This window comes from Callithrix jacchus, chromosome 5, assembly GCF_049354715.1.
Source record: "Callithrix jacchus isolate 240 chromosome 5, calJac240_pri, whole genome shotgun sequence".
NCBI classification, from domain to species: Eukaryota; Metazoa; Chordata; class Mammalia; order Primates; family Cebidae; genus Callithrix; species Callithrix jacchus.
Genome location: NC_133506.1, coordinates 156,662,860 through 156,675,416, shown reverse-complemented (window position 1 = coordinate 156,675,416; position 12,557 = coordinate 156,662,860). Strand labels below are relative to the sequence as shown.

Sequence of the window (12,557 nt, the reverse complement as noted above, 5' to 3'; positions counted from 1 at the left end):
TTTGGGAACAATGGAAAAAATACAATGTGTGAACGAAAGAAAATTATCAATCTGTGTTACGTTGTTGATTATTGTGTTTAATCTCCCCTCTTGTTAAGATAGCTGTGGGCTTAGCAACTAAAACGGTGCGGGGCACTATATCACATGAAGAGAAGTTGACAAAATAGGATGCAATATCTGGACAGAAGACTTAAGCAAAAGCTGAGGGTAAGAGGGTAGCTTTCTCCAAGTGTCAGAGCATTGTTACGTGAAAGATTTACACTGTTCTTCCTGTCTCTATCAAGGAGATCTGGGCTACATATAAGAATGTTTCAAAAGTCAAATTTGGGTCGTCATAGAATGGGTGGTCACGTTAGACCTCTTTTGTGGCTGGGCGCAGTGGCTCAAGCCTGTAATCCCAGCACTTTGGGATGCTGAGGCGGGTGGATCACGAAAGATCGAGACCATCCTGGTCAACATGGTGAAACCCTGTCTCTACTAAAAATACAAAAAATTAGCTGGGCACGGTGGCGCATGCCTGTAATCCCAGCTACTCGGGAGGCTGAGGCAGGAGAATTGCCTGAACCCAGGAGGCGGAGGTTGCAGTGAGCCAAGATCGCACCATTGCACTCCAGCCTGGGTCACAAGAGGGAAACGCCGTCTCAAAAAAAAAAGACCTCTTTTGTTTATAAGTAGTAAAAGAGAGAGAGAGAGAGAGAGAGAGAGAGAGAGAGAGAGAGAGAGAGAGAGAGAGAGAGAGGAAAAAAAAGAGAAAGTTATTAGCCACACAACTGAGAAACCCAAAGGTAGAGCTAGCTCTAGGAAAAGGATTTAGAGGTTTCAATAGCTGCCATCATGCTCTCCATTTCTGTTTGGCTTTCATCTTGTGTTTGGTTTCTTTCTCAGGCAGCCTCTTGATACACAAGAGCAAAGACGGCTACTGGAAGCACCAGGTTTACCAGAGTTTGCAATCAGAACAAAGAAAGTGGCCCTTTCTCCTTCATCTTCCGTTTGTCAGGTATGATGGAGAACCGTGACTGGTTCCCAAAGTGGTTACATCTTGGACCTGTGACTATAGATGGGGAATGGCTGCTGGGAAAGACCTACTCTAGCTACCCCTAAGAGCCCAGCAACCCAATCGTCATCAACAGAACCACTCTGAGTAGAAGAGAAGACACCGAGGAGCTGTGAAGCAAAAACAAACAGGCAAAACTAAACCAGACTAAGAAAGGGTACATACCATGGCTCCTCTGGAAGGCAATGAATTTCTCATCACTGAAAATGTTTGAGCAGAGGTCTAATAACAGTTTGTAGATAAAAGGCCACAGCGCTGTTTTCCAACTGTGGGACAAGTTCTCCCTCCTCTACTCATGCAGTCGACACCTGACACTAAGCATACAAGACAGCCGCCATATGAACAGCATGGTGCACAAAGTGGACAAGATCCCTGCTTTGCAGTAGCCTATAATCTACGGCCTCTAGTCTATGAAAGAGAATGTTTGTCACACAGTATGAGTGTGATTAAAAGAAAAGATGTATGTGGAAACTGACCATTACAAAGCAACATATGAATGTATGTTATTAGAGAGCACACTTGCTCTGTGAACACTGGCACGAGTGGAACAAGCTTTAATTCCAACCACACCTTTTTCGGGAAGCTCATTGTATGAATTAAGTCACTACCTCTTTGCAAGGCTCAGCCTTCTGATTTGAAAATGAAACAAAAGTGGGTGTAAACTCACTCACACATTCGCCAAAACCCCAAGAAATTTAAATGATGAAATAATGGCGCATTGCCTCCTTGATCCTAATTCTTAAAGGGCCCTTAATACTACTGTTTTATTGCTTGATTGAGTGCCAATTTTTCCTTAAAAAACTGTCTATTCGAAGAAGGCAGCCTGAGATATTAAGAATTCACAGTTAAACTATGGAATTCAGTGATTCATTTTGAATGAAAAAAAGTGGTCAGCTAATCTTGTGTGTGTCTGTGTGTGTGTGTGTGTGTGTGAAGAGATGGTCAGGATATTGGGCAGGATGATGAAAAAATAAAAAGTTACTCACCATTCTTAGGTCTTCAGATCTGCCCTGGTTGTATCACTTATGGTTTTTCCCAGATGCATATGCAATGCTGTGACAGCCCCTAATGTATGATAGGAAATAGCAGGATTAAGAGAAACCTCTAAATCAGATAGCATGTGCCACAGCCAAACCATCTGGAAAAGAAGGGAAGTTTGGACCAGGACCTGATTTTCCCCACATAGGACTCTTCACATCTTTAAATCAGTCATTGATCAAGGGGAATATTCCCCCAATCTCTAAAACATTGACGTCATATCGATATTCGCACTCACTTTCACTTCATTTTCAAATTAGAAGTTTGAGCATTAAAGGAAGTGACTTACCTTACCACAGAATAAACAGAAAATAATTTGCAGAAATTTCCTCTTCTCTGAAGGAGGCAAATAGAATGTAGAAACCCTGCCCAGCTGACTAAAATGAAAAGTGCAGGAGTGATTGCCAAAAACCTACTTACGTGAGGACATTAAAATTGCATGAGCATCCCCATCCCTAAGTAAGGACCAGTGATTGGGACTTAAACACCAGGAAAACAGCAAAGCCCGCTGTTTTTCCATGTTCAAAGATAAAGATAAAAGGAGGCTTCGGAGTCAAAGGTTGTTTTTTTTTTTGGTGGGGGTAGGGTGTTGAGATGTTAAGTGCACTGCTTGTTGATCAGTGGAGTGGGAGGTGGGTTTTGGGTTTTGATGTTTGGGTTTTTTAATTCCCAAGTTTCCATTTTTGCACGTTCCAGTCATTTGGCAATGAGTAGACACAAATCACGTTGGAACAATTAATGAATGTCTTGACTAAGCTCTGCTTGTTCCTTGCCTGTTTGCATTATTCTCTAATACATTTTTTTCTGGTGAGAGGGCAAAAATGTGTGTCTACATGCATGCCTGTGAGAGTGTGTGTGTGTGTGCATGCCCACGTAGGTGTCTATTTTCCATTCTGTTTGGAGGACAACAAAAGAATGGTACCTCAAATAAAAAAGCATCCTTTAGTTTTTCAACAGTTTCTACAGCTCAAACATTTCCGATCCTAAGTGACCCTGCTTCTTATTTGACAGAGATATTCTATTACCTTGTGGCTGTGTTTTTGAACATTTTTCCTGTCCCAGCACACAGAGAGCACACAGGCTGCTCCTGGCTGGCAGTGATCAGCTGCAACAGAGTTCCTGTGAGGGGGATTGGGATCAGAACAGGGCATCCCCACTTTGACTTCAGACACTGGAAATTGTCAAGCAACTCCCTCCAAAGGAGGTAGAGCGCACATTCTTTCTCTAAAAACCAGTTTGCTAATATGATCACCTTACAGAATTGCATTCTCTTTCTTATTTCAAACATGTCACATTAATTATCAGTATGTTTGCAGTGAAGTTCTTATGGTTAGAGTAGTTTTCCACAAATGCAGGCTGCCCTGAACTGGTTGGCCCATCCCTGTGAGTTAGTTGCTGGGTCTCTTTCCAGAGGCATTGTCTTTGAGGGGATTCCATCCTGTATATTTTTACTGCCTTATTCTGTAATTAGGAAATAAGCAGGCGGCTCTCAAGTAAAAAACTAATAACTTACAGATTCATAGGACTTATTTCAAAATCAAGAATCAGGGGAAAATGTAATATTAGGTAATTTTGACCAAAGAATCAGCATTTCAATGGCAAATTTATGTAAGGATGGTGATATGGTTTGGCTGTGTCCCCACCCAGATCTCATCTTGAATTCCCATGTGTTGTGGGGGTGACCGGTGGGAGGTAATTGAATTGTGGTGATGGGTCTTTCCTGTGTTGTTCTCATAATAGGGAATAACTCTCATGAGATCTGATGGTTTTATAAAGGGCAGGTTCCCTGCACAAGCTCTTTTCTCCTGTCTGTTGCCATGTGAGAAGCGCCTTTCACCTTCTGCCATGATTGTGATGCCTCCCTAGCCACGTAGAACTGTGAGTTAAACTTCCTTTTCCTTATAAATTATCGAGCCTCAGATATGTCTTTACAGCAACATGAAAACAGACTAATATAGGTGGGTATTGTGTTTTTAATATTTGTAACAAGAAAGAACTAGCATTTGCGGAATATGGCCTGTCCCCTGCCTAGGTGTCAGGAGAGCCACTCCTCCCAAAGGAGTGCTTGTGAGCAGAGGTGATCAGAGGACTTTCTGAAGAGCGAGGAGGTGAGGTCACTGCATTTGTTGGGCAACACTGTATTTGACTCTCACAAGAGACATTTCTTTTCTAAGTTTCTGTTTGTTTATACTAGTGATTTCAGAGGGCCAAAAAGAAGAAAAGGGAGTGAGCCAGTCATTAAGGCCCCTAATCTCAGCTTATTTTGACTGCTTCTCAACACAGCATTGCAAGTGGTTGATTTGGTAAGTATGAAGGCAGCAGACCAAAATTTCTGTTCCTAAAGCATTCTTGTTAATAATGTCAGGATATTTTCAGCAGTTTTTTTTTTTTTTTTTTTGTGGCCCATAAAGCAAATCGGCCTTTGGTTTTTCACAGCTTATTCATTCTAGCTGCCTGATTCTCATGCACTCTCAAAGTCTTATTACATAAAGCTCGAGATTTCAGCAAATTTTACTCATAAATTATATCATACTGACTTGGTTCATTTTTAAGGTAAAACAGATTTAGTTAAATCACATATTTCAAAGTTGATTCTGGTCATTTGAGCGCTTTTGGAAGTTCTCTATTGAATTTTTCTAAATGACATTACCATTCGTTGCTGTCATTGTTTCCCTGGGAAATGATGTTCTTATATTTTAAAGATGCTAGCCAAAATTTGGAATTGCTTTAACTTCTTTTTTTCTAGCTGAGTGCTTCCAGAAATAGATTATTATCCGCAGTGAACCCTCAAATGCCTCTTTTAAAAACCAGACCACTGCTTTACTCCAAAAAATTATGTGGCCACTGTTCTAAAATTTTGACCAAAAAGATGTATAAATAGTAAAATGTGAATAACAAATACTTATGCCTTAAAGAATATTTTAAAAATGTGTTTCATACATACAGAGTTAAACAGAAGTAGAATTGAAGTGAGTTGTTTCATCATTTAAGAAAAAAATAAGAAAATCTTAATTAGTGCTTATTAAAAACTCTCATCACAAAAAAATATTTACTTAACAGCTTATTTAAAATACACGTAGCTGGAGACGAACACAGTCCTCATCCTAGTTCTTTGGACTTTGAAACTGAAAACATCTGAGAAGAAAAGCCTGCTGGTTTTCTTCAAATGTCACAGCAGACTGAATTGCTTTCTATAATTCAAACAAAAATCAACTCATTAGACAATCTGTAAAATCAGCACTTTTATGTATTTTTAGCAAAGTTTGTGTGAAAATAATCATCAAACAACGAGGTAAGTTTCACTCTTGCATGGTATCTGCGCCATGCACACAGACGTAGGAATGTGATGTATATATATGGACGTACAAGCAATGAAAGCTATCTTTGTGTGAATATTTGTAAAGTTCCTTTTTAGTGAACTCAAATTTTTTAAAATGTCATGTGCGGCAGAGTATTTGGATAGGCCCATATAAAAAAATCAAAGGGCCTTATTTTCTCAGGTGCTTTCACTGGCAAGAAAAAGAGTTCTTTCTAAATATTCAGAGGTATAAGGGATTGAGTCAAGAAGAATTTAAATGATCTCCAGCTTTTGATATCATAGTGAAATATAACATTCTCCTAAAAACGTTGCTGAATATAATTGCCAAAAATCTGACTAGACTCAGGGTGAACAGTTGTTTCAAACATTTTCTATTTCTTGTTTTTTAATGTGGAAATAAGAGAACCTTAAAATACTGTGAAAGATATGGGATGGAATATCACTTCATCAGTGCATCCTACTGGGTTGAAATTTCTGGAGAATACTTTGGTATTTGTGCCAACCTCAGACTCTTTAGTGAAGCACTTGTTTTTCCTCATTTTTATTATTGCCCTGGTTTTCAGGTTTTTCCCCTAGCTAATGATGGATGCTTCTTTCCAATCTTTTTATATATTCCCTTTTATGTCTCCGAATCATTCCCCAGTCAGTTTAATCATTATTGGTTGCCACTGGGACTATGTTAGTTCCTGATTGTATCGTGAAAAGCCTTTTCTCTCTGCCTATTTGAGAGAATTATTTAAAATGTTCAATCCATCATCAGCTCTCTAATTGGAGTATCTGATTTTCCCCACCTTACTCCTTCACCCCCAGAATGACCTGGTCTAATGTACTCTGCAAAACAAAGCATTCATCACTTCAAGCCCACACTGGGCTCTCTCAGCAATGTCTTTCCAAAGACATTTCCTTTACTCAAGATGACTGATTCACTGTAGCTAAACACACCCATATGGCCTGCCCCAAATGCTGACTTTAATGAATTGGCCAAATAAAACACTGAGAATGTCTGTATAGCGAGAATACTAACATGCGCTTTGTAACAAATGACCGGAGTGTGGTTTTATTGAAAATTACAGTGGTGAAAAGAGACAGATGCAGGGAGTGTGTGCTGATGCATGGGTGGCCACGTTTCCATAAAGACACTTGTTTACCCTCATTAGTCCATTCTTTCCTTTCATAGTAATACAGTTTTTAATCTGCATCACATGACCACTCAGGATGGAGACTATTTCTGTTTCCCTTGCAGATGGATGTGGCACGTGACCAGGTTCTGGCTAATGAGATGTCTGAAACTTAAAATGGAAGAGATATATCATCTCCTTTTCCTTGCTCCATCCTGCTACCTGGAAAATGGATGTGATGACAAGCCCTGGAAAACCGCAAGGACGAGGACAACACTGGAGAGATGGGGCAGCACATGATGAAATCGCCCAGGTATCTAACAGCTGAGTAGAATTGCTCTCTCCAATTTTTACTTGGGAAGGAAATAAAACTGTTTTGTCAAAGAATCTCTTACTTTAAGTCAATGTTATAAGTAGCTGTGGCTATGTGCTAATTCTTTCCATTAACAGGCAGGTTTCACATGATAGCCTTCAGACATCTGAGAGTCACAGCATACACAGCCCTGATAACCTTGTGTTGTTATTTCTCTCAGGGACTGACTTACTCTTTGGCTAAATCATCTGAACCTTCAGGTTGAAAACCAAAATCACTGCCTCAGTGTTACACAATGGATTCTATTGCTGGAGTACACAAAGGAGAAGATGGAAATGGGCCTGAGGGAGAGTCTGCGTGCTGGACCAGAGTCAGTGCAGAGACATAATCACTGAATCAGATGAGACGTTTTGCCAACTTTTATCAGGGACAAAAGCCAAGGTCTCTTGCATCTCAGCCTGGTGCAGGGATCATTCTCCTGATGTTTCATCCTCTTTAAAGAACTATCAGAAACCAAATCTTAAGTAGATGTACCTGAGATATTTTTCCAGTTTTTCCCTTTTCTTATTTTTTATTTAGCTGTGTGTTTCTCCTTGTCCATTCTCCATTTCCTAAACTTTCTGTTGAATATCTTTTCTACTTAAAACTAGCCCCACGATTCAAAAGTGACCCTTGCTGATTTTGTGCCTTCTCTCACTTTGTGTTTTGGGGAATGAGGCAGATGGTGATCATTTCACTCTTGTTCTTGTTCATTTCTCGAAGCCGTGCGTATCCCTCTCTTTGGTTTGTGAAAGAGTCAGTGTTTCCTTGTCAATAGCATCCTACTTACTTGTCAGACCCCTGGGTTCCATTTAGATTCATTCTTCACAAGGCATTAAAGTAAGGCAGCATTTTCATGGAGTTACAATGTCTTATTGTTGAAGGTGTCGTCTAGTCCAATCTCGCAACTAGTACAAAAGACTTACAGTTATTTGCTAGCTGTGTGTTTGAGCAAATTACTTAATCCCTTTGAATCTGATTCACACTAAGTGTGAATAAATGTCTGTAGTTTACGGTTAGTATTGCTTGGGTAGTAGTAGTAATAACCTGCAATGATACCACTTGCTAGAGTAGCTGTTAATAAAGTTTAGCCCTCCCTTGTTACCTCACAACAAGGCCTCTTTCACTTCTGAGCGGTTAAAATATTTTAGTCACTCTTTGGTTAAAATGAGCTAATTCCCCATAGTCTCCAACGATTTGCCCCAGGCCTTCCTGTAAAGCTTGGGGAATGAATCTACACAGTCCACACGATGCTGATTCTTCCCAGCAAAGCCTTCCATTCCTCTGACTGAACTTTGTCAGTCACTCTACCACTTTAACATTGTCAAATATGATCAAGATTCAGATCAAAGTCTCTTTTATGAAGCTGGCTGCTCTGCTCTGGATGACCCTCCATGCCCTGTGTTCCTCTTAAGGTATAGTACAGAGACCCAAAGCACAAAGTTCAAGGGCTGACCTGACTTTTGATGGACATATCTAGTATTATAGGGAAAGCACCTAGTATATTACACCTATATAGCAATATTATCCATATATATAATATTATATTAAACAGGAGTAAGTATGAGCGTCATCTCCAAAGAAGCCCAATCCAGGGACAAGCTTTACTCATGGTGGGGATGCCTTTATCCAGGCTTTCGTCTTCAAATTTTGACTTTTGTCTCCTTGTATTTAATGTGGTTTTAACCACTTTGTTGTGATTGAGAAATGAGGACTGTTGAATCATCAAAGGATTTATGTTTGCAAGTTCAGTCATTTACCCACTAGACAAACCTGGGCAACGAACTAGCATTTCTCCCTTATCTTCCTTATTTGCAAAATTTCTGTCCTGCCTATCCCAATGGATCAAATTCATCCAAAATCAAATAAAAATATGAATGAGGGAAACCATATATGCTCTATAGTATTAATTATAACAAAATTGCCCTTTCTTATTACTTTTCATCCTGAGAACCTGTGTTTTTAAAATAAAAGTGAAAATGCAGAATCATTTGAAGATCAGTTGAGTTCATATGTCTGCTATAAGATAGCACAGTTCTTAACACACATTGGTCAACAAGTGTGGATTTTTAAAAAATGTATAGTGGATTGATTCTGGTTCTCAAGATGGCATAGTCATTATACCCATTTGCATAAATGCGAATCATTTTGCAATCATCTCCTGTGATGTTTTTAAGTAGGTAAAACACTAAATCTGAAAAAGCCTGCCTAGAAACTTACTCACTCTCATGACGGGAAGAGTTGGGGTCACAGAATGGTTTATTTGAAATGAATGACCAAGAAGTTCTCCTCCTTCCTCTATTAACAGCCATTGTTTCCCTAAGCTACACACACACAAATCCATAAGGGAAATCAATTTAAATAAAATACAAGTTGAATATTCCTTATATGAAATGCTTGGGACCGGAAGTCGTTCAGATACTGGATTATTTTTCAGATTTTGAAATACTTGCGTTACACTGGTTGAGTCTCCCAAATGCAGAAATCCGCAATCATCGGTGTTCAAATGAGCATTTCCTTAGAGCATCATGTTGTTTCCATTTAGATGTGGGATGCTCAACTTGTATACTGTCTTGGGTAGAAACAGTGAGACAGGGCCAGGCACGGTGGCTCATACCTGTAATCCCAGCACTTTGGGAGGCTGAGGCAGGTGGGTCACCTAAGGTCAGGAGTTCGAGACCAGCCTGGCTAACATGATGAAACACCATGTCTACTAAAAGTATAAAAATCAGCTGCGAGTGGTGGCAGGCGCCTGTAATCCCAGCTACTCGGGAGGCTGAGGCAGGAGAATCACTTGAATCCAGGAAGCAGAGGTTGCAGTGAGCTGAGATCATGCCACTGCACTCCAGCCTGGGTAACAGAGCAAGTCTCTGTCTCAAAAGAAAAAGAAAAGAAAACAAGTGAGGTACAAGTTATCAAATATTAACTCAATTCTCCAGAAGAGATCATTAGTGAGCCAGGTTAAATTATTATCATTAGGGATTTTCTTTCCTTATTTTCATTATTATCATTAGGAAAGCCAATTCCTAATGATCATAATTTCCCCTGACTCAGCCTGATCTGAACGGCTCACTATATACTCATCATTTTCTAAGTATGTACAGAGGATGCAGCCATATAGATTCACACTGTCAAATTCAGCATCCAGTGTCTATTCAACAATTGTGAGGTTTTTTTTAAAAATGAAATCATTTATATTATCTTGGCCCCTGGCTGTATTCCATATTCCCCTGTATTATTTGTCTGTGATTATTTTAAGCCTTTACAAATGCTATTTTTTAAGTATAGCAAAACAGTTTTTGAATTAAACTTACAGGCTTTTTCTACCATGCACTACCTCAAATTCTGAGCCTGATGAGGAAAATGCTGTTAGAAAAAAAGTACATACCGGGTTGACCCGGCCTATTTCAGATTCCAACTCTTCCCTAACCGCACTGGAAAGCAGAATTTACTGTTATTAAATATGATGTGGCCACAAACTACATCTGTTCTTACAATTGTCCATGTATTGCCTAAGATTTTTTTCACCATTATCCGTCTTCTTTCCCAGCAGCGACAATCTCATAACTGTTTCAGGGATCAAAACAAGACAAACAGCTCAAAACATCCTCAAATTCTATTTAAAAATGCCCTCCCTCATTTTTTATCCATCTACTCAAAGAGATTCAATCATCTATCAGCTATTTATTGAGTATTTGGGCGCTTTAGGAAAGAAAAGAAGTATTTCTTAATCATGAATACAAAATTTAAAAGTCTCCTGTCTATTTTCAATTAGCTATAGTCTCCCAGAAGAAAGTCCTCATGTACACAAATCATTAATATGGAATACAGGAAGTGCTGTGTGCCATGAAGAGACATATCATTAAAGCCGCTAAAGAAGAGCAGAAACTTGAAAAATCATAGCCAGTTTCAGGGACTGTATGTGATCTGGACCCAATGTAGTTATAATTTGAGGAAACAGATATGGGAGGAGACAGGTTTTCCAGAGGAAGGAAAGAAGTTGAACAAAGTAATGAAGGTAGAAAAGTATAAAAAGTGTGCAGAGATATTATAATTATCTGGCTTCTCTAGTGCGGTAGAAATCTGAAGGAGGAGAGTGAGAGAAAACAAATGTAAAAGACAAATTTGGGTCCTCAATATTGGGCTAAATTGTACAGATTTTATTTATTTTGGAAGGTGAGCCATTGATGGTTTTCTAGTAAGTCAGAGATATCCAGAAACATTAATCGAACAGCTATCTAGAATGAATGGGAGGGGAAAAAATTGAAATCAGAAATAGCTTGGCTATTCACTATACTAACCTAAACAACAGGCAAAGGAAGCCTGAGAGAGGTGTTGGAACAGAACAGAGGAGATGGATGGAAATGAGGATTTGACAACTTCCTTGGTTGAGACAGAGAGAGACAGAGAATATTTCCACGCTAAATCTGTTATTCTTTTAAATTTATTTCATGGGTAGCATTGATATTGATTTATGAGCCTAAATTATTCTTTCGAATTTATTTCACAGTGTTGATTTATGCCCTATTCTAATTTCTAAATAAGAAGTTCCTGAAATTTCAGGAAGGTAGTAAAAAAAAAAGGCAATTCAAAAATAATACATGAATTCATTGAGCCAAGCCAAAAGGCAAAGTCATGACAAAAATACACGAATAGTTCCCTTATTCATATAGAATAGTACTCAGGAAAAGGCTGCTCTTTTTACAATATAAACAATGATAAAAAGAAGAAACATACACATCAGAGTCAATGAACCCTGTCTCAGTCTGCTTTCTGTTGCTCACAGCAGAATACCTAAAACTGGGTAATTTATAAAGAAAATAAATTTATTTCTTACAGTTATGGAGGCTGAGGAGTCCAAGGCTGAGGGACCACACCTGGTGAGGGTCTTCTTGCTCTTGGGGCTCTGCAGAATCCCAAGATAGCACAGGACATCACCTGGGAAGGAGGCTCAGCATGTCAGCTCTGGTTTATATTCTACTTGTTAAAAAGCCACCAGGCCTACTCCCATAATAACCCAACAATCCATTAATCCATGAATCACCTCCTCAAAATCTCATGTCTTAATTCTGCCACATTGGGGATTATGTTTCAACATGAGTTTTGGAGGGGACAAACAATTAAACCACAGCAAACTCCAAATAAACACTCAATATGTATGTGCCCTTTAGCCAAACGAAAGATGCCAAGTTGATTCCACACTGTAATCTGTACTCAGATTAACACTGAACTCAGATACCAAATGCTAAAATAAGTAAAAGCCAGATAAAACTGACTGAAACATAGTAATAAAATTAGCAAATCATTTATTTAAAACAGTACAAAGCTAAGCATTCTATTTTTTTTTTCTTGAGACAGAGTCTCGCTCTGTCGCCAGGCGGGAGTGCAGTGGCATGATCTCGGCTCACTGCAACCTCCACCTCCCAGGTTCAAGCAATACTCCTGCCTCAGCCTCCTAAGCAACTGGGATTTTAGGCATGTGCCACCACACCTGGCTAATTTTTGTATTTTTAGTAGAGATGGGGTTTCACCATGTTGGTCAGGCTGGCCTGTAATCCCAGCACTTTGGGAGGCCTAAGCAGGCAGATCGTCTGAGGTCAGCATTCTATTCTTTACAAACATGGCACTTCTGTGGTTTCTATTTTCTTTGTCTTTTATTCTCATTGTAAAAATGGT

General features: G+C 39.2%; 1 long non-coding RNA gene across 1 annotated transcript; it reads left to right on the top strand.

The window, feature by feature from the left end:
- The first annotated feature begins 3,660 nt into the window (after positions 1 to 3,660).
- On the top strand, positions 3,661 to 8,826 carry LOC103793514 (uncharacterized). Its single transcript, XR_004742692.3, has 5 exons — positions 3,661 to 3,970; positions 4,125 to 4,200; positions 4,287 to 4,395; positions 6,655 to 6,842; positions 7,063 to 8,826. It is a non-coding gene; the product is annotated as an uncharacterized LOC103793514 (long non-coding RNA).
- The last annotated feature ends 3,731 nt before the right edge of the window (positions 8,827 to 12,557 follow it).